The sequence below is a fragment of the Cupressus sempervirens genome, chromosome 4 (assembly GCF_028749045.1).
Source record: "Cupressus sempervirens isolate cs-2001-9-10 chromosome 4, ASM2874904v1, whole genome shotgun sequence".
Taxonomy (NCBI): domain Eukaryota; kingdom Viridiplantae; phylum Streptophyta; class Pinopsida; order Cupressales; family Cupressaceae; genus Cupressus; species Cupressus sempervirens.
Window position 1 is genome coordinate 726,776,127 of NC_143121.1, and position 20,947 is coordinate 726,797,073.

A 20,947-nucleotide genomic window follows, 5' to 3' on the forward strand; every position below is an offset into this window, starting at 1 on the left:
GCATGTCTACTAGATTTTAGGAGATTTAAGCTATGATTTTGACATTTAGTTATTAATACATGGTATACTCTTGACCTTGGTCTGACGACAAATTAATGACCAACTTTGACTCTAGAGGTGTTTGAGCATTGGAATGGTGTCGCCTCTCTATATGTAGCCAAACTAATTGTGTTTAGCACATTATTTTTGTCATGGAGACTCCATTGGTCAAAGGGGCAACAAGCGACAAACGTATTTGTTGAATATATTTCAAACCAACAATTTGAAATGATATGCAAGGCATTGGGCTTATTGGCTACCATGTTATATAAATTTATTTTACAAATTTATGCATTTTTTGAACTATAGTTTACACATTTGCTTTAGACAAATTTTAAAGAACTTTAAATCAAATCAATAATACATGTAATCAATTGCTCTACAATGCATGAATATTTGCAATAAAAGGGGCTATCTACACAACTAGTATATGTTTTAACATTATGAAGGTAGGATCGTCCTTATTTACGTCATTGATACAATGAAATGCTCAAATAATTTTATAGCTATTATAACTAAATACTTTGAGCAAAACTAGAATGCAAAGGCCTTTTGTTGGCTTAAAACTCTTTTGATTAGATTTTATGGTCTCATGTCATCACTCACCAATGGTTTCTCAATGGCACGATGTTGTCATTAACAAACACCTCTCTTGGGATATCCTTGATAGAAAAATGCATTGTTTTGGGTAGACTATTGGGGAGGATGGATGGCTATTGATAGAATGATGAGTAGAAGAGGAATAAAAGAATAGACCCAAAGATTTTGGGACACTCATATGAGAGATTATGTGAAGTGGGTGATAACCATCCATTAGCTAGATGAAAGTGGATAAATATGAACTGCCTCTACCTAAGAAAGACATTGTGCAGCTAAATCAAATTTTGAAGGATGGGGCATTGACGTTTAGACAATGGCAAGACAAACTACTCTAGATAGGATCTAAGTCCAAAGAATACAACTCTAGAGCTTGAAATAACACAACAATTCAGTAAAGACAACTTCAAAGAACAATGATACTACTAAATTAATGAATAAACAATGTATGCCTAAAGCAAGAATGTTCTCAGTTGTTCTCTAAGGGCGACAACTCACAACAGAATGGTTTAGAAAGATGTGCTCTAAAGACCCTTCAAGATACACATTGTGTGAAAGTGCAAAAGAGTTTGTTAAACATTTTCTATAGGGTGTTTGTTCTCTCAAGTATGTTGGAGATGGCCATGTGTCAAGTTGGGATCGGTAACTACCATTCCAAATGATGTAATGAACCTATTTAAATGTTAGTTGTGAATAATACAAGTCTATTCGGTAACCTATGGGTTTGCAACCCTTTGATATTGTTGTGATGCATTGTTAAACAAAGTAGAATCTGTGATTGTAAAGGTTGTTAAAAATAGAAACACATGTATCCCTAAGGGGGCTCAATTCTCAATGTATGACAACAAGGTCTGGAAAAGATGGTATAGTTTGAAAATTCCTACTTCCATTGGCACTAGTAGAAAGGCTAGTCAAATTATTAGGCAACAATGCTCTTGGAAATCCCCACAATTCTCTAGTTTAAGTTGAACTTGGATGATGCATCCTAGGGAAATCTAGGGCTAGCAAGAGTTGGGCTATATAGTTTTGGAAAGGGACAATACTAGCTACTCCAAAAGAAGCCACTAATAAAATTGTGCAGATTAGGGCTATAAATGAGGGATTGTTAATCTATAAAAGACTTATAAATCACCAAGATAGAAATAGAAGGGGTTCTACGTGAGTGATTAATGTAGTGAGATCTAGATCAAACCCCACTTGAAAACTCAATGAGAAACTTGTAAAGGCCATGGAGCTATTAGACTTCTTTTAAAGTCACCATTAACCATGTATATCTAGAGAAGCCAAAACTGTATGGCTAGTATGGCAACTGACGAGAACATTTTTGGAAGAATAGGTCTACAACAGTAGGAATGACAAATATAAAGGTAAATTGTCAGTTGCAATTAAGAAAGGAGATCGCATATGAATGTCACTCTGATCATTAATAAGTTAATATTGCAGCAATAAATCTGCAACCCAGTAATGGTATTCTTTCCCAGACTGAGAGCAAGACCCTATGGAATAGTCAGATGAAATCACTAATACAACATAAGAGAAAAAACATGTAGTGCAAAACCCAGAATGATTATAAGGACAAGACAAAATCAAATATGTCAAAATGAAAGCAATGATGCTAAAGATATGGCACTAGTCCTCTCATACATCCTATAAGTGGAGGATTTGTCTAGATTTGACATGCAATGAAAATACAAGCTGAGTCATATTTATATAGCCTCATAAAAAGGAATGACGGCATAATAGATGACAGAATAAATGTTAGTGTCATGAAAGCTACCAACTATAAATAGAAGTTGAAATGGTTGAATAAGCATTCCACTACAAACATGGCTACCCCACTATTAGACTCGAGCACAGAGAACAAGATGTGCTAACAATATATATCAGATACTAGACTTCATGCAATCTGCAATATGCCCACCATCTTGAAAATGGAAGCAATCAAGAGTGGTCTCAGGAAAATACTTCCTATCCTTGACCAACACACACCAGGTTGACACTGACATGGCCAGAAGGATTGCCATGACCAAATGGAATCCCCAAACTCAACAGACCAGACATAGAAATTGCTCGTCAACCCTTTGTCCTCAAGCTGAACAAGCAAGAATTGAAGTGCAACTAAAGATGGGTTCAGGTCAGCAAAGACTTCCAACCCAGAGCTATGGGTATTGAGCAAAACAAATCTCAACGGATGAAATCTTTTGCCTCTGTAATAACCTTGAATGCCTTCTATGAAGGCACTTAATAAATTGGGTGTGAATGATTTTTGTTTTGGTGGATGCTTCTTGCTATGCCCTACTGTTTTCTTAATGGTATGGGTTGATTAGTCAGAAGATCCAGTTTATAAAATGTAGTTTTTGTGAAGAATGGGCTGCAAAATAATAGAATAAGTATGTTGAATAGTCAAGTAGCTACAGTATATGTATATGTATATGTATTATGAAGTATGTAGAACATGAATTTTGCGAATCATATACACAGATGCTGGCACTGCTTGGATCTTCTATCAAATTCCATGTATAAATCCTTTTCTTAATATTAGTATAAATCCTGTTGCACATTATGAATCAAAAAAATTAAGATTATGTTGTCTCATAAAATCTTTCCATAAAAGGTTTTTAAGTAATTGACAATTCATAATATCTTTGACTTCAACATTTGTAGCTTGTCCTTGTAGTCATTATTAAATAGAATCTCTGCTCACAGTCCAACACTAAAAAAAATTATTTGATTATATCTAAATATTAAAGAATGGATATGATAACTCTCAACAAAGGTCTCAAACTGAGAAAGGCTTTGATGATTGGAAGTAAGATATATCCCAAGATGATTGTTTACCCACCAATTAAGATGAATGCCAATGCCATCACGAAGATGAAGCTGATAAACCTCTAACAGTGATCACATGTTCTAAATAGGAACATTACCAACACAAAAATTTGTAATTAACAATAAGATCAAGAAGCTAGTTGACTGGATGCTTTAAACTTACTCCAGAAGCAGCTTTAAGCTCATCTGCCTTACAAGTTCCTCATGATGCCACTTTGACCTGTTATTTGTCCACAGGTACCTTGCCTTGGAAAACATTTCCATATCATTCATGCTCCATGCTTGGTTTTTCCAAACTATTCATTCCACAAAAATGCCACTTCAAAAGCTGGGATTGGTTTAACCCTAATGTAAGAATGCCAACCTGTAGAAAGACAGAAGTAGAAGAAATAGAAATCACTTCACCTTGACATGGAGAGATTGCTTGCAACTATGCTTCAGAGAATAGGTAGCACTCCTTGTCGAAATTAATTAGGTCAATACAAATTATGAAAATTTGTAATATTCTCTACGGAAAACATTTAACACCCATATGCAGGTATTTGGCCATGAGATTACAACTTTTAAAGTATCATTTACAAATGGAAGGAAAACATTGGGAGATCAAAAAGAATCCTACAGGATTACATAAAATACTTCCGAGTCAAGTATATATAAAAGAGACAAGTTTGCTTTCTCTGTGTCTCTAAAACAATACCTTAAAAACGGGACTCTCCCAGATGACTTAATAAATGAAGCATCCAATGTCATCATAGTGCAGAGTTTATAAGAATCAAGAGAATCTAACTATATTCTCATATGGAACTTTCTCCAGTTTTCAAGAATTATAAATGCTAGAAAACCAGAACATCGAATGTACTGTTTTTTATTATAATCAGCAACCTAACAAGGGGGGCAACCCTTAAGCAAACATAACCCAAAGGCATCAAAGAGAACGGCATCACTAAAACAGGGGTACTGGCTTTTCCAGACCATTGACAGCTTATTAGCAGCACAAGAACGGAACAGATGCTTAAAAATAGTAGATTTCCACAATCCATATCAATATAGTCAGTATGCTTCTGGAATCAGATTGTGCAAAAGTTTTTAACATCAATCTTTGGATCATACGGCATGATCCATCGTCAGGCTATAAACTTCTACACAATCTGATTCCAGCAGAACAGGTGCTGTCAAAAACGAAATAAACTAGACACTAGCACAAAGGATATTAGCCCTCCTCAAGAGTGGGAGAACTGTTGATTGACAGTAAATAGAATGTATTGTTAAGACTGTAGAGTACAGCCTTTAATTCCTTTCTAGGAAAGCATGTTCCCCTCACTGAGTTTGGATGATACAACATTCTAGAATGTGAAGAAAAACTTTTCATTTCTGAATGCACACTACTACAGATTTAACGGGTGAAATCATCCCCCAGTTAAAAGATTGTCTTTATCCAATTTGTGGGGCTGCAGCTCATTGACAACGAAATTTAATACATGAAAGTTATTTTGGCCTAACTTTTGGCTGATTTGGAGGTGAAGCTACAAGCTGAAGCATCATTTGTAGAAACTGGTGCAACCTGAGTGTGTTGTAGATCCATTTCAATCTGACCTGTTAATTATTCAGCAATAGCTATTGATATGGGGCATGCTAGCATTGATTACCATTTGCCTTAAGGAAACCCCCATCTTTCCTTTCCTCCTCTAAGACTTGTTTTTTCCAACCGCAAGATGATTTCAGCTATTCTGATTGTTTTGACATCGAAATAACCAGGAACACAGAGCAATGATGTTTCTCTATTTGTGAATCTTTCTTTGAAGGATTTTACTTCTGCAACCATTGTCAATTCAGGAGCAATCATTTAGAACGTTATAGTTCTGAAAATGGATAGTCATGACGCACATGAGCGAATGCAGCAGAAGCAATATTTAGCCTTCCTGTAAATAGTGTAAACAAGACAAGAATTTGAACTCTGTCCAAATGTACAAATGCATTCCAGAGAGCACAAGGTAAGATGCAGCAATGATTTTGTATCATTTGTCATTTGCACAGGCCAATTGTATTAGGTTCATTAAGGCAAATGCAGATTCAATCCTGTTGTGTTCCTCAAGAATTGATATATGATGTTGCTAGTACAGTCCCATAAATTCTGTAAGAATTGAAGGCACTTACAACAGGTACTAGGTTGGAACCAACGCATGTCTCATTAAATGGAAGTCAAACTCAGTGTGTAGATGGCTGAGAATGGCAATGTGAGAACCAAGTAGAAGGTATCAATTCTAATTACACTCATGGAAGGAGTATCCAAAAATGAAGAGAAAGAAAGACACCTGTAAGGTATCATAAACATTTGGAATTTACTACTTATCTTGACCAAACTCCTCAGATATCTGATTCTTATCCCTTATAGATTGCTAACAGGCTCTAACGCCATACAATTTTAGTAATATGCAACATAACAACAACACTTATCTTATGATTTATTCTTCAAGCGATTTTAGTTTTTACCCTTTATTTCTTCAAGGCAAATATGTTAGTTACCTATCTTCATTTGTTATTATCCATTGCGTAACATTCTTACACCAAAGGCATTTATTGTCGGAGGAGAACAAGTTGATATTCGTATAACTGATCGATGGCTAAAAGTAAAGAAAAATCGTCGACAACCACTGGAAACATCTTATCCATTCATTGCACTGTCACTGTCCAAAGCTCTGACTTTTCCATCATCACCTCCTTGGAGCTTTTTTTTTTCGTCCTCGCAGTTATTTGGGAATATGACAGATTTTTGCTGTCGCTGTTTCCGCCAATTTGAACCTGCTTTATAATATCAACAGTTGTGAATATGACAGACAGATGAAGACGATGCACTCTATCTCAATTGTCCATCTCTAGTTGGCTGATTTTTGTTCTTTTAATTATTTTGTTTACCCATTGCTGCTTTTAACACTGGGAGATATTTCAGATAACACACTTTGTAGATGAAAAAGAACCAACTCATTCTCCGTATTTGCAAATGAAAATCTGTTAAGGTAAATAAATATGGAACATTGGGGGATACAATTAAATGTGTGGTGTTGGGGCTGATAGACATTACAGAACATACAAACAAACCTGTGAGCCCTAAATTACGAAGCATTAAAACAAAATGGCTAGATTTTCAATGCATTAGTTATTTCATTCCATCAATTAGCACACCTAACCTGAGCCTATTTTCCACTATTACAGGTCAGCTTATAAATTCTTTCCCTGAGAAACGTTTGATAATCTAAACAAATGATTTGGCATGGATGGGCTCTATTTTTTGATTTGTATATTTAAAGGTTATATATCTGTTGTTTAATTTTAATAATTTATATATAAGGTATATTATATTTGTGTATTATCATCACATGTTATTATTATAGAATAATAATATATAATATTGATATTAGTATTTTATACAATATAAATTATTAAAACTATTTTTGAAAATATTATTATATTGTATATTTATAATGAATGCTACCTATATTATTATATTATATATACTTGAATATTTTATGTAATTTATATTATATTTATTAATAATAATTATTGAATATATTGTTATTAGTTATATATATATATATATATATATATATATATATATATAGAGAGAGAGAGAGAGAGAGAGAGAGAGAGAGAGAGATGAAGAGAGGAAGACAAATATAGAGAAAAATGTGGTAGAGAGAAGAAGAGCAAGATTGGGAGACAATGAGAAACACAGAGTTAGAGAGTGAGATGAAGCGAACTCTCAAACACACACACTACCTCCCTATCCCCCTCTCTATCTTCTCAAACATCTCTCTTTTGTTCTTTCACTCTCCCTCTCTCCATTTCTGTTTGTCCATCTCTACTTCTTATCTGCATGCCTCTACCTATAGAGATCTCTCTCTCTCCCTTTATTAAATGGTAAAGGATAGTAGGTAACCTAGATGTACTTATTGTTTAGATATAAAATTAATATAAAATATAGATATTACTAAAACATATTTAAAATTATCTAATAATTTATGACTAATTAATGTCTTTTGTAATCTAGATAAATAATCAATTTATTTTTCTTAATGATCATGGAATATGCACAAAATAGAGTTGTTAAAAATTCTTCGAACCTTTCAAATAAATGCAATCCACATGAATAAAATCAGTCTCAAAAATCATTACCTATCTTCTCCTTAATTCTGTCAAAAAAGATTATGCCTCTCCCCTCCCTTCTCCATCTACTCTCCATCTTCAACTATAGATTCCTCTTGATCTCCCTTCCCAATCTATATCTTTCTCACCACATTTCTCTCTTCCCCCTCTATTCTTCCCACTATAAATGTCTATCTCTCTCCCTCAATCTATCTCTATCTCTCCCTGCTTTATATTTCTCTCTCTTTCATTTCCCCCATCTTTATCTCTATCTCTCTCAATCACACTCTTGGTTTCTCCCCATCTCTACCTATATCTATCTTGAAGTTTATCCCACCCTCTCTTGTAAACATATCAGGATCCTATTGATAGTGAAGTCTAATTGTCTTCTCCATTCAAAGGTTTTGTTTCAATTGCATAGCTGATTTGAAGATATCAGTTCTCCACCGCAATCTTTGTTGTAAAAATTAAATTTGCTAAATGGTCTACAAGAACAGACCTCATGTAATCTACAAAGACCAACTTTTACACTAATTGACCTTCTACACCTCTTTGGCATACCCATTGCACACCAAGGTGCTAATGCTAGTATTTATTGTGAGACATTGTGAGACATACTTTCAATGACTACAAAAATTTTGACCCTCAAAATCAGAAAGTAGATGTACCTGCTTATAGTTTTGGAAGATGTTCTTCCACAGCTATCCTTGTTGAGCTGTCGTGACACTGCATTATATGTATTGTGAATTGTAGTTTCTGACCTCCATTGATGGATTGATAATGAAGGGTCCTAACTTTAATTCGCATCATTGCAGCTATGGAAAGGTGGGTCAAAGGCATTTGTATTTCAGTTTTGTTTGTTAGATTTGAGATCTACAATGTACATGTCATATTCCAAGAAAGGAAAAAAGTTTAGAACACAAAAAATAATAAAACAACAGGACGAATGGAAGAATAAAATAATAAAAGATGCTGATAATCAATAAATTACATTATATATTTGGTGCTATAGCAAGATTTAATGACACATTCATATCTTTGATATGAATCATTGAGAAGAAGTGTCATATAGCAAGTGGTTCCTGACGATATTGGCAAGATGCATGCTGATGTTTTAATCAAAAATTAAGAAAGCAATTTTGTGTAAACAAACATTACGAAAGCATTTTTGTGTGATATTTTCTGTTGAAAATTAAAGCAATCACAAAGGTTTTCCAAAGCATGTTGCAACAATTCCAATGAGAATGTTGCTAGGGCAACAAATTGAAATGCATATCCAGTTAATAATTGCATAAAGATCCAAAGCACGTATATGCAGTGAGCTTAAATCATTGGTGGACAGCAAGACAGTGAGCTTCTTGGAAAATACTCGGAGAATTTGAAACAAATAAAGCTGGCATAGGTGAAGAAAGCCTGTAATCATTGCCAGCATCCTACATGATCTTTCAACTACATGAATGAAAAAAATATTGCATGTGAGTCATGCCTTAAAACCTCTTTGCTTTCCATCAAAGGAGAAGCTTGCTTACAAGGAGTAACAGTTGCCACAAATAAACAGAAAATGAACAAGCTAAATAAGAAAGCAAGTTTGGATCTTATGTATTTATTTGAGTTTCAGGATGCTTATGTTTTTGGCTTTAAAAAGTGCATAAGGATAATCTTTCCCTGATAACATTTACTTGTGTCATTATAAAGACACTGAATGCAATATAAATCCTTCTCCTCCACCTTCCATGAATATCATATTTGTTGATGTTTGGTAGCTTTAGTAGGATAAACCTGTGAGATTAATTAATATAATAATGATTCATATATATATATATATATGAGATTATCATTATGTAAATGAATAGACATGTCCCACATGTCTCCTCTTGGTTTATTCCTCATACAAATACAAGAGGACGATGCCATTTGGAAAGTACATACCAAAATTAAGTGGCAGTGCTATTACATTTGAAGCAGTCCTCATGAAAATAACATGGTATCAGAGCAGATTTGAATATCTAGGAATCTCAAATAAATTGAAATTTGTTGTGATAATCATTATAATTGGAAGACCAAGCCACGTGGATGTGGTTTCACAATTAATGTGGATGAGATATTCAAAACTTCAGTTCATGATAAGATGAGACATTGAATTAAATGGTGACTATGGTTATACATCCAATGAAGGAAAATAATGTTTCTCATGTAGAGTCATTTTTTCAATTCCATATTCATCTTGTGGTTGCTGAACTCAATGGATTGTCATCACTCAAGTCTGGGAAGGGTCTGTGTTTGAATGTGAGCACTTAAAGTTGACACATTCCTCTCAGCTCACATTGTCTGCAAAACACATCTAGACCAGACAGACATCTCCAGGTTGTGTGCTTCAAAGCTTGAAAGGATGCCAAAATTGGACAAGTAAAAGTCCAACGAGAAGCACTATCCATGAGCATGACCCTGCGATCTATAGCAGACGACATTGCAATGGAAATTTGGTTCTTAAAGTCGCTGACAATAAAGTGTTTAAAAGGGAATAGTGCGTACAGCTGTGCCAACCAAGATCATACTAGAGCAGATACGAATCTGGAGAAGCAGCACTCAAACAAAATAAAAGCGGACAAGAACAGGCTACGGTGGACCCTCAGTAAGGGAGTAAGAGAAATCGCAGGAACCAAATAAAAGAATAGACAGCCACAGGACTATCCTGTCAGCCATCGAAGGTTGACGTGGTGGAAAGGAGATTGGACAGCATATTGAAGACTGCAAATAACATACAATGGACCAATAAGAAGAGAATAGGAATAATAGTTTGAAAGGGAGCAAATTAAAGCAAATGGAAGACCAATATATAATCAGTGATCGAAAAACATATCTGAAAATCACATCAAAAACTATATGCAAATGAATATCGTAAGCAACTCATCAATACAAAGGAGATTATGAAAGTTATCATCAGGGCAGGAATATGGATGAGTTGGGCAACATATCCCATGTTGAATGAGCAACCATGGAAATAATATTTATTTTTGATGGATACTATGAAGCGTCAATCATTGGGAACTACTTAGTTACCGATTAAACGAATCCAATTTGGGCACGTGAATCAGATCCGTGGATTGTCTGTAGTCCGTCTTTCAGTCTAGGTAGGAATGTTTCCTATCCCGTCTCTTTTTTCTTCAGTCCAAATAGGAATTTTTCCTATCTTGTCTCTAGTTTTGTTTCTAATTCCGTCTTCAGTCTACGTTGTTTCTTTTAGAAACAACGTCCTTGTAATTCTTTATAAGGAACACATTTGTTCCTCTGTTTATCAATCAATCATCCGAAAATCCGTTAATCTGCCAACTCTTCTTGAATCTTGTAACATGGTATCAGAGCTATTACTTAAATTTTTTCGAAAAAATTTATAATTTCTTCGTGAAATTATTTGTTTAAATTTTTTTAAAATTATTTCTATTGAATTTCTCTAAAACCCGCTTAGGGTTTTCGGCCTAGAGAAATTCTCGAACTCGGGTCTGCTTGTGTTTGTTCAGCACACTCTAGCCCCATTCGTCCATGCACATCGATCCTTGAAGAAAAATCTGCCATTTTTTATCAAGAAATCTAAAGTTTTTTCAAGCTTTTTTCAGCTAGGGCCGTTGTTTTTTCGAAACCCTAATTTTTGGGGTCGAAAAAACATTTTGTTTGCAGATTCTTGGTGGGTTTTTCAAGAGCTCAACTGGGTCGTTGTCCGTTTTTTCTGGGTGCCTCGATTTTTGTGCCTCAATTTTCGAGCCAGCAGATCCAGAAAACGACAGCAAATTCCTTTTGGGTTTTTCGAGCTCTTTTCTGAGTCATTCTCTGATTCTTCTGGGTCTTCCATATTTTTGCCTCGAAGAACGTGCCTTCACAGATTTTCATTGAAAAACGAGCTATGGCATCTCTGACAAATATTCTGCTCGAGCATAATTCCAAATTCAATGGTCGCAATTATGGAACCTGGAAGCAGCGCATCGTCGCAATCTTCGAATATCGAAACACCGATCAACTTGTTCTGGGTGTTAAGCAGCGTCCGACTTCTCCGGGTCCTGATCAAGGCGAAGCTGCATTTTTTGCCTTCTGAATCTGTTTCTGTTTTTTTGGGTTTGTTGATTTTCTCCTCAAAAATCATTTCAAGTTGTCTGTAATACGCAAGGTTGTGTGAGATTCTGGGTTTGTTGATTTTCTCCTCAAAAATCATTTCAAGTTGTCTGTAATACGCAAGGTTGTGTGAGATTCTGGGTTTTACCGTTTTTTCCACAAAAACGAAGTTTTGTAAATGCAACCTATTTTGAGTCATAGCACTCTTCTGGCAAAGCTTCTTGGTTTCAACATTCTGTAGATCCAGGGAGGGTCTCAATTATCCCAGAATGTTCCGACATTCGTACGTTGACCATTAAGGGAAGGTATTAAGATAATATCTTATACTTTCTATAATAGTCAACTACTTGTTTGTAGTCCGTCTTTCAGTCTAGATAGGAATGTTTCCTATCCCGTCTCTTTTTTCTTCAGTCCAAATAGGAATTTTTCCTATCTTGTCTCTAGTTTTGTTTCTAATTCCGTCTTCAGTCTACGTTGTTTCTTTTAGAAACAATGTCCTTGTAATTCTTTATAAGGAACACATTTGTTCCTCTGTTTATCAATCAATCATCCGAAAATCCGTTAATCTGCCAACTCTTCTTGAATCTTGTAACAGATTCGTGATTTTTTCCCCCAATTATGATTCGTGGAGGATTCGTATGTGTGTGTGTGTATATACTAAAAGTTGAGAGAAAAATACATAATTTTAAAACTAAATCATTTCATAAGGATGAATCTATGATTCTAAATCATTTCATAGTATTAATCTGTGATTCTGGTATGAATCTATGGATCAAAGCTGTTATGATTACAAGAAAATTATCAGAAAAAAAATTAAAAAGCAAAAAAAGAAAAAAAAATCTGGAAGAATCCGGACAAATCCAAGCACAGATCCGGATCCGGCCTCTACGGCATGAATCCAGTAACCAAGTTGGGAAGTCTTCAGCAATAAACCCCTATAAAATAAGATAGAAACTAGTGAACAGTGCTAACTGAATCAGGTTGAAGAAGTGATCACCGAGTGATTAAATATTTAATAACAATCGACTTAAACCGAGCATGAGGTTTCAACGGCAATAAACATATGCATCAAGTTCCAAGTCAGATGCCTTGTAGGCATGTTATATACAAACAAGCAGGAAATGCAAGGATAATAACCTGACAAGTCCACGTGAGTGCCACTGAAGTAAGTCATAACCGACATGCAAGCATAATGGTGACACCATATGCATAAGCAACTTTAGAAAAGGCCTACACCAGTGAATCATATTATGTACATTACCTGGTCATAATCGATCAACCAATCCATAGAGACAATTGCGGTGTGGCTCATATAAACCGGTGGCCTCTTATAAACATGGATTAATAGATAATTATTAATTGTTAATATAGCGATGGCAGTGGATAGTTTATGCACAGACTGAAATATCCACTGCTATAAGGGATAAATCATACAATACACAAAGGTCAAGAGGACAAATTTGAAGTCGCTGTTGTGGAAGGATAACATCAGTAAATGCTAATACAAGTCAACCCTAGGAATTCAAAACGTGAACGCGAATACGGGCATCCAGCATGCACATAAGGTAAGGTCTATGCAAGCAACATACGGATCTCTTATAAAATGATTAGAATATGTCCTATATGTCAAAATATACCAAAGGAGATGAGGATTTTTGTTGATAACTAATAAAATTGTTAAGTAGATAGTAAATATGAAATAATTTACTATGATGTTAAATATGTATATTGAGATAAAATTATGTAGCCATATGTGATTATATTATATCTATGGATATATAATATGCTTATGAAAATAAATTATGATAAATATATTAATAATTATTTCAAATATTGGAATAGAATTAGTGATTTTCATTTCATTAAGAACTATTTGCTTTGATCTTTTCCTCAGAGAATGTTATTGCAGGAAAAGGAGGATTGATATCAGGTTCAAAGAGAGTCTGACACTTCTTCAAAGGAAAAGGAGCTCAGAAGATTGATGTTCAGAGGGAGTCTGACTAACACATCTGTCTGAACGACTGGATAGAGGATATGTTTCAATTGATTCTTTAAAGATCTTTGATCATATCAGATTCAGAGAAAGTTTTGACTTCATGTAAACTTTCGGTATCATGTGTGTGACTGCATGATTTAATAGGCCTACCCCTTGTGTACATCATAAGGAAGTGACGACTTCCAAATGATCATCACTTGTATTTGCTGAAGCTATTGAAAAGTGAACCTTACAATAACTTAATTTTCTATTATGATGTATATCTTATGATGTCTGTGCAGATCATGAGAGATTATACTTTGCATGGTGGATGTTTATATTGTAAGCATTATGAGAAAGTGTGTGTGCATGCCTTGTAAACATTTTTTTAGTACATGGTGAATGTTATGCAAATTGATGTTCGAGAGGGCCATTACATAGAGTACTTGGTGAATATCATGTGATTTAAATTTTAATGTTTTGGGAGGTCATTACTCACAATACTTGGTGAATATCTTGCATCTTGACATTCTGGAAGGCCATTACTCAAAAAGTAATTAGTGAATATCGTGTGTTTTGGATGACCAATACTCATGATATTATATGTGATATAAAAATTTTTGAGTACTTGGTGAATAACTTGTGTCGACATTCTGGAAGGCCAATACTCATGATATCAAATGTGATATCAAAATAATAAAAATCTTTTGATCAAAGATTTTCTTTTGCATCATTCCTAACATTATCAATGGTGTAATATATGTCTTGTGTTTATCCTCCCTAGCTAAGAGGGAGTGTTGATGTTTGGTAGCTTTAGTAGGACAAACCTATGAGATTAATTAATATAATAATGATTCATATATATATATATATATATATATATATATATATATCATTGTCATTATATAAATGAATAGACATGTCCCAAGAAGGGACATGTCTTCTCTTGGTTTATTCCTCATACAAATACAAAAGGACACTGCCATTTGGAAAGTACACACCAAAATTAAATGGCAGTGCTATTACATTTTAAGTGGTCCTCTGGAAAATAACAATATTGACAAAAAAGGAAGGCCTAACACTCTAGGACAATAATTGGCTCCCTTAGCAATTATTTGTTCTGGCAGAGTTTTATTTTGCTTTGTGCAAAAGCTCTCGAATAGTGCATTAAGACATCCTTGACGATTAAGTTTATGCCAATTGTCCTATTGTTTGTGTTTGTTAAGCTCATCCATTTGACCAAGATTTCCCCTTCAGTTTGGAGCAAGATAATCCGAGATGTGGTGACATGGTTTTAAGTTGGCCTTGGCCTGCATATTGTTAAGGGCATTGTGGAGTAGTTGGATAATCCGAGATGTGGTGACATGGTTTTAAGTTGGCCTTGGCCTGCATATTGTTAAGGGCATTGTGGAGTAGTTGGCTTTCTCAGATGATTTGACTGGGCTTTCTGTAGGCATGCTTCTAATGGTGGATCAAGATGCTGCTAGAGATCTGTACCCTGTGGAAGGGCAGATCATATTGTAATCAAAGCCATCTAAGGTCCAGATGACATTGGAAACAATGGAAGACTTCCTATGAAATTGAAAATGGTGGTTGTGTATAAAGCTGTGAAGGAGAGCTCCAATGGAAACGGATCCTCAAGATGAAGGCAATATGGGGATTTTCTAGAAGGGTCTTCAAAGGCACTACTCAAGGGTAAAGAACCTGTTGAGATTGTGGAGACAGATGTAATTGCCACACATGCCACTATGAAGGATTTAATTTGGTGCATACAGAAAATTGTTAGGTTTTATCAAAAGCACATGGTGGTCTCACAACATAAAAGTGTCATGAATATGAACAATGGGTGCCCCTCTTCAACAATGATCATTTGGTGCCAGCTGTGCAGTAGGTCCCATTGTGCCCTATGTTGAGTTGATTGTGGTGTCAAACAGTGTTGTCAATAACACGGTCCGCAACTGCTGATTTGTGTCTCCTACAGATGGAATGGCACATTAGGCCGTGCCTCATTTGCCCAAGATAATTTCAACAGGTTGTGTTGTTTCGTTTTGGTTGATCTTGACAAGTTAGTAAACATTAATTGCTGCTTTGCTGATAGTCATTGATTAAGGATCGTTTTGTAGTTTTTTGTATAGGCAAGTTGCTCTGCTATTTTTCTGTAGACAAGTTGGCAATGCTGTTGTACTGCTGTTGCATGTTTGATTGTAGTCTGTTAGTTATGGGAGGGACCCCTTTAATAGAACCCTATAAATTATCTATAAGAAAATATTACAATGCTATAGATATATAGAGTCACTAATGAGTACAATATGACATAGATGACAGCTCCTACTTTAGATTTCATTTATATAAATCAGCTGAGAAAAATTGAAACAAGTATACAGATTTTTCAAGCAAATTTATCACATCATTTGTACAACAGTATTTGGAAAAATAACTCCAGGAATGTGGTGCCATGAAATAAGATTAGTGAAGAATATACACAAACTGGAATTGTTAATAAAGGCTTGGATATTCTTAAGAAACTACATTTAACAGGTGTATAGTTAAATATAGCAATTTTTAGCAGCATCCTCCAGAGTAACTAAATGGGAGGGGCATGAATATAAATCAAAATATAATGGAAATCCATATTGTGTCAAATCTTTTCTTTATCATCCTTCTGATAATTATGTATGCAAACTGTAGAAGCCTGCTAAGCAAGTGAAATCTGACGAAATGCTTTAGAGAAATGTGGTATCAATGAATACAATCACTTGTATTTACTATTTAACTAACTATCACAGATCAGACCAGGTGTACCTTGGTCTGTTTAACTTTAAAAAGCTGGAAAAAGTAGAGATTAATTTTCTTTTTGGCGCCCAATTGATCATAAGAGAGAAATTTTAAGTTTCTTTTGCTTAGATTTTGTAGAGGCACCCTATTCATCTTTCTAGTGCATGAAAAGAACAGACAGAAGACTTGAAGTCAAGAAAGAAAATGATAGAGATATATGGGCAATTCCAAAAGGCTGATTCCAGGTCTTAGATCCAAGAGGAAATACCTCTCACTGATTCAGACAGGATATCCTTCATCAATTGCAAAGTGTGTCACCAACACATGGATACCCTCGGTACACGAGGGTAAAAAGAATAACAAAAACCAATGGCATTATATGGAGGACATTGCGAACTGACAAAATTGTGCCCTCCAAGGGAGCATGTGGGGATGTAAAATATATGTGGTTATAGAGATTTACATCAAGCACTGTACCTTGGCGAGGCTATTTTAAATATCCCTCCCATTCAATGACGTCTTAGGGATGCAGAGATGGGGGCAGAAAACCCTCTTCTCTCCATCCTTCTTCCTTATCCTCACTTTTAAAAAAATTTGGGGACGTTTGCTTTTTGGAACTAATGGTTGGAGATGCTCTGTCATCCCCAATGTGCCTGTGACATCCAAAGGGCACAAAGCCATCTATCAATCATCAAAAATGGAAAAAATGGAAAAAATAAAAAAATTGAAACAAAATTTTGCACAGCTCTGGGAACTGTAAGGTCAAGCAACTTTGCACTTGAAGGAAAAAGTAAACTGAAAGGATACTGTAATATAATATATTAGAAGAAAAAATATGATATTATGCTCATTCAATTGATGATTGGATTAATTCTTTTAACTTATTATAAACTATTTGAAATTTAAAATTTTAATATTATTAATTACTGATATCTAAAATCTAGCAAAAATTTGCATTTCCAGATCCCAAGCCCTGTGCCTCCTCCCAGAAACTCAGATAAACACTGGCATTGACCCACAATCTGTACAGCAATTTGTATTTGACAAACATCTGTAAATAGAATTTCAGAAAAGACTTCTGTTGACCTAAAACCTATAGGGCATTTTGCAGTAGACCCATAATCTTGAGGTGTTGAAAGATAGGAGTTTTGACATGATCAATGATATACATATGGGTGTTCAGCTGATGGCTCAACATCAATGTGAATGATGTTATCAAAACTGCTTCAGAAGAACCATAAAAGTAAAAGGATGACAGGAAAGTGATATAACAGTGAAAAAATCAGATGATAGTAGTATCAGTAAACCTGTACAAAGAGAAGAACATATTACAAATAGAAATTGAAATATATAAGAGTTTGGAATGATCTGAAAACTAATCAGCCTATCCCCACAAGTCAATTATGATTTCTATGGGTCAATCATCCTTTTAAGATAGAAGCTATCAAATCTGGCTCTTTTAAAGCTCATTCAGAGACACTGCAATCCTTCAAGCAAGTTTGATCCATGAGAAAAATAATCAAACTTTTTCTGACCATTTTCAGTTGAACAAGCATCCGTTGTTGATAGCTCAAACTCAAAGATTTTACATAACATCTGCAACTGTATATTCAATACAGTCAGATCTCTTACATAACCAATATCACCAGGCAAGTAAGGAAGACCATTCAGATCATCAGATGAAGCTTTATGCATCTCTGTGACTGGTATCAACAACATTGTCTATTTTAATTATGCATAATAATAAATTTAAGAAGAAGAAATATCTGATCATTAACCTTAATTAAACATCCATACTCAAGACTAGTTATTGTTTTTAATTTTGAAGAAGATGAGAAATGCAATAAGGGAGAGGCCTCAGTGTAGATCCAGCCAATCGGTCATTCCCAATATAGGGTAGGGATCAACAACCCTGAGTGCCTTGCGGACATGTCCAAGAAAGGCTTGAGGGTTTGGATCTATTAAAACCTTAATGGAAACCGTTGAGTTTAGTTTCTAAGCAGCCTGTTGTATCTCCACATTCTCATAGGCTAGGATAATAACCAGGATAGCATGGTCTTCTCACTATAGCTAATTACTGATTCACCCATAATTATTTCTTTATAGCATGAATTAAGTTAATTTAATTGAATACAAAATATATTAAAAATAGATTCATTTATGAATAACTAGTTGAACTTACTAGGGGAAATCAAAATGGTTCAAAATATATGATTTTGTTTCAAAGTCAAGAAGGAATAGATATTTTTAGTTCCTTCTGGAAAATGTGTAGTTTCCTTTCCTGTTTATTTCACGGGACAAATTATCTTGGATAGAGTACAACAGGCCAATGTCCAAGCAAGGTGAATTGAATATTTATAAACACTTTGTTTCTGTTCCAAATTTGCTTACGCTGAGGTTAATGGGACAGGTGTTCTAAGTTAATTCTGGAAGTGAAAACAATTCTACCAGAAAAAAAAATGATTATTTTTTGAGCCACATCATACCTCTTCAATAGGATATAGAATGGTTCCATAAAGTAATTTGGGCAAACTTGGGCTTCGTGTGAAGAGAAGAGTGTTCAAGATAACCATCCAAAAAGATAGAATGGATGTAAGCATTAAACTTGGCACTCTAAAACAACCATACCTCCTGTTTCAAGGGACTCCAAATGAGATGCTTGTCACTCAATAATAATACACTCAATATTATGTTGTAAATTGCCCCTCTTCTTCATTACATGATTTAAATCCCTGTTTTGTGAGGTTTCATCTATAGATTCAGCAATCAGACATTTCAGCAAGATTGGGCACTGATTAATCTCTAAAAGTTTAAGTCAACAGACATCAAGAGCAGGATTATTGTATGTGATCTCAAATTGCTTTCCACCCTTCTCCCATTGACATCAAACTATTCCAGAATACAGAACAGTGCTGTCACTGCATTGATGAACATTTCTTTACAGAATTATAATAATTTTAAGATGAGCAATATTGTGTGGCAGGAGCGATCCCTTGCCTGATTAATTTTTTGAAAAGAAATAGCATATTGTCACAGAAGCCTTCGGCAAAAGAAATCCTGTCTCACCTTGAATGCTAAAAAGGGATTAACAGTGTTGCCCCAAGTTTCCAGGATAGGGATAGGGATGGCAGCGGATGGGGGGATGGGTTTCTGGGAAAGCAATTATTTTTTGCCAAGTTTGGGTGCAGGGGACAGCAAAAGGAGCAGCTATATTAGATATAAGGAAATTTTAAAATATAAAGGGAAACTTCCAATATGCATTGCATTCATATGAAAGCATGAATAAAACATGCCATTTAAACATTATAGAACATTAACGTACAAGTTTACAACATTTCATTGTTTCAATACTCGATATGCATTCATCATTTGAAATTCATTATCAATATCATATATGCATGTGATAACAAAAAAATAAGTTTAACATACAAAATACAGGAATGCTAAAGTGCTGCCACATAGTTTCATGTTCAATATAACAATCAAAAAAGCATAAAAACAATGCACACTGCTACTCATACTCTACCTCTGCCACCACTGCATCAAAATCAAAGTAATCTAAATCATTGTTGCCATCATGCTCCACTACAAGTGTATCCTCATCTAACATAACTCCAACCAATTTCGGTGGTGTCCCCTCCTCATCGACCTAGGCCACTCCTTCAGAATCAACATCCCACAGTAAAGCTAGAGTCTACCTTTACTCTAGAGTTTGATAATCAGTTGAAGAGCACTATGTGTGGCCACTAGCTTCTCTGCTCGTCAAGAGGTAAGTCTATTCCTCTTGAGGGAGTGGAAAAGCCATATGTAGACCGATTCCTCTTTGTAGTAGAGGAACTAGCAACCTATGCAAGGAGGCGAGAGGCAAGCACCTTCGGTTGTGATGTATCCCTCCCATGTCATGTCCACCACCCAATAGGATCTTTCTATGCCAATATGACTCTATCCAACCTCATATGCAATTTGCCCAGTCTTGGGCCATGAAGATTTGTGAAGTCAAGAAACTGTGTGCAAAGTATGGACCCTCTTGCTCTACGAACATCTTATTAAGTGGCTTGTGTGTAACCATCTAATACCTCTGGATCGCATGGAAGCACCCTTCCATCCATTTCTACATACCATTTGGGATTTAGAGTCAAGGCTGCCATATGAAGCAAGGTATTCATTATGTATCACCTCCACGTCACAATAGGCCTAATATGTTGCTCGTATAAACCCAAAGTAGAATACTTAATTGCAATTGTTTTCAATATCTTTCCCAACATATAGTCAAGTGTCTCATATCTCTCCCCAACACTAGAAGAGTTTGTATCAGCATATCTAATGACATCTATACTAAGGGTGATGACAAAGCAAATATAATCTGCAAAATGCAAACAAATGATTTGAAAGAATTATAAATTTATATAAAAATCAGCAACTACCTCATTGTGGTCCACTATCATGAAGGATCTCTAGCTTGACCAATCTTCCTTCAAGATAGCCAGA

General features: G+C 35.1%; 1 protein-coding gene across 2 annotated transcripts in view; it reads right to left on the reverse strand.

Moving 5' to 3' along the window:
• Window positions 1-3,350: 3,350 nt before the first annotated feature.
• Window positions 3,351-20,947, reverse strand: part of LOC149563333 (uncharacterized) — a 32,560-nt gene continuing 14,963 nt past the window's right edge. Inside the window, exon 2 of one of the 2 annotated variants that reach the window (XM_089826683.1) lies at window positions 3,351-3,829. The gene's annotated coding sequence lies outside the window, so the exon portion shown is untranslated. Of the gene's footprint in view, window positions 3,830-16,675; window positions 17,113-20,947 lie in introns of those variants that run through there. The other variant, XM_089826685.1, reaches the window with a different exon arrangement.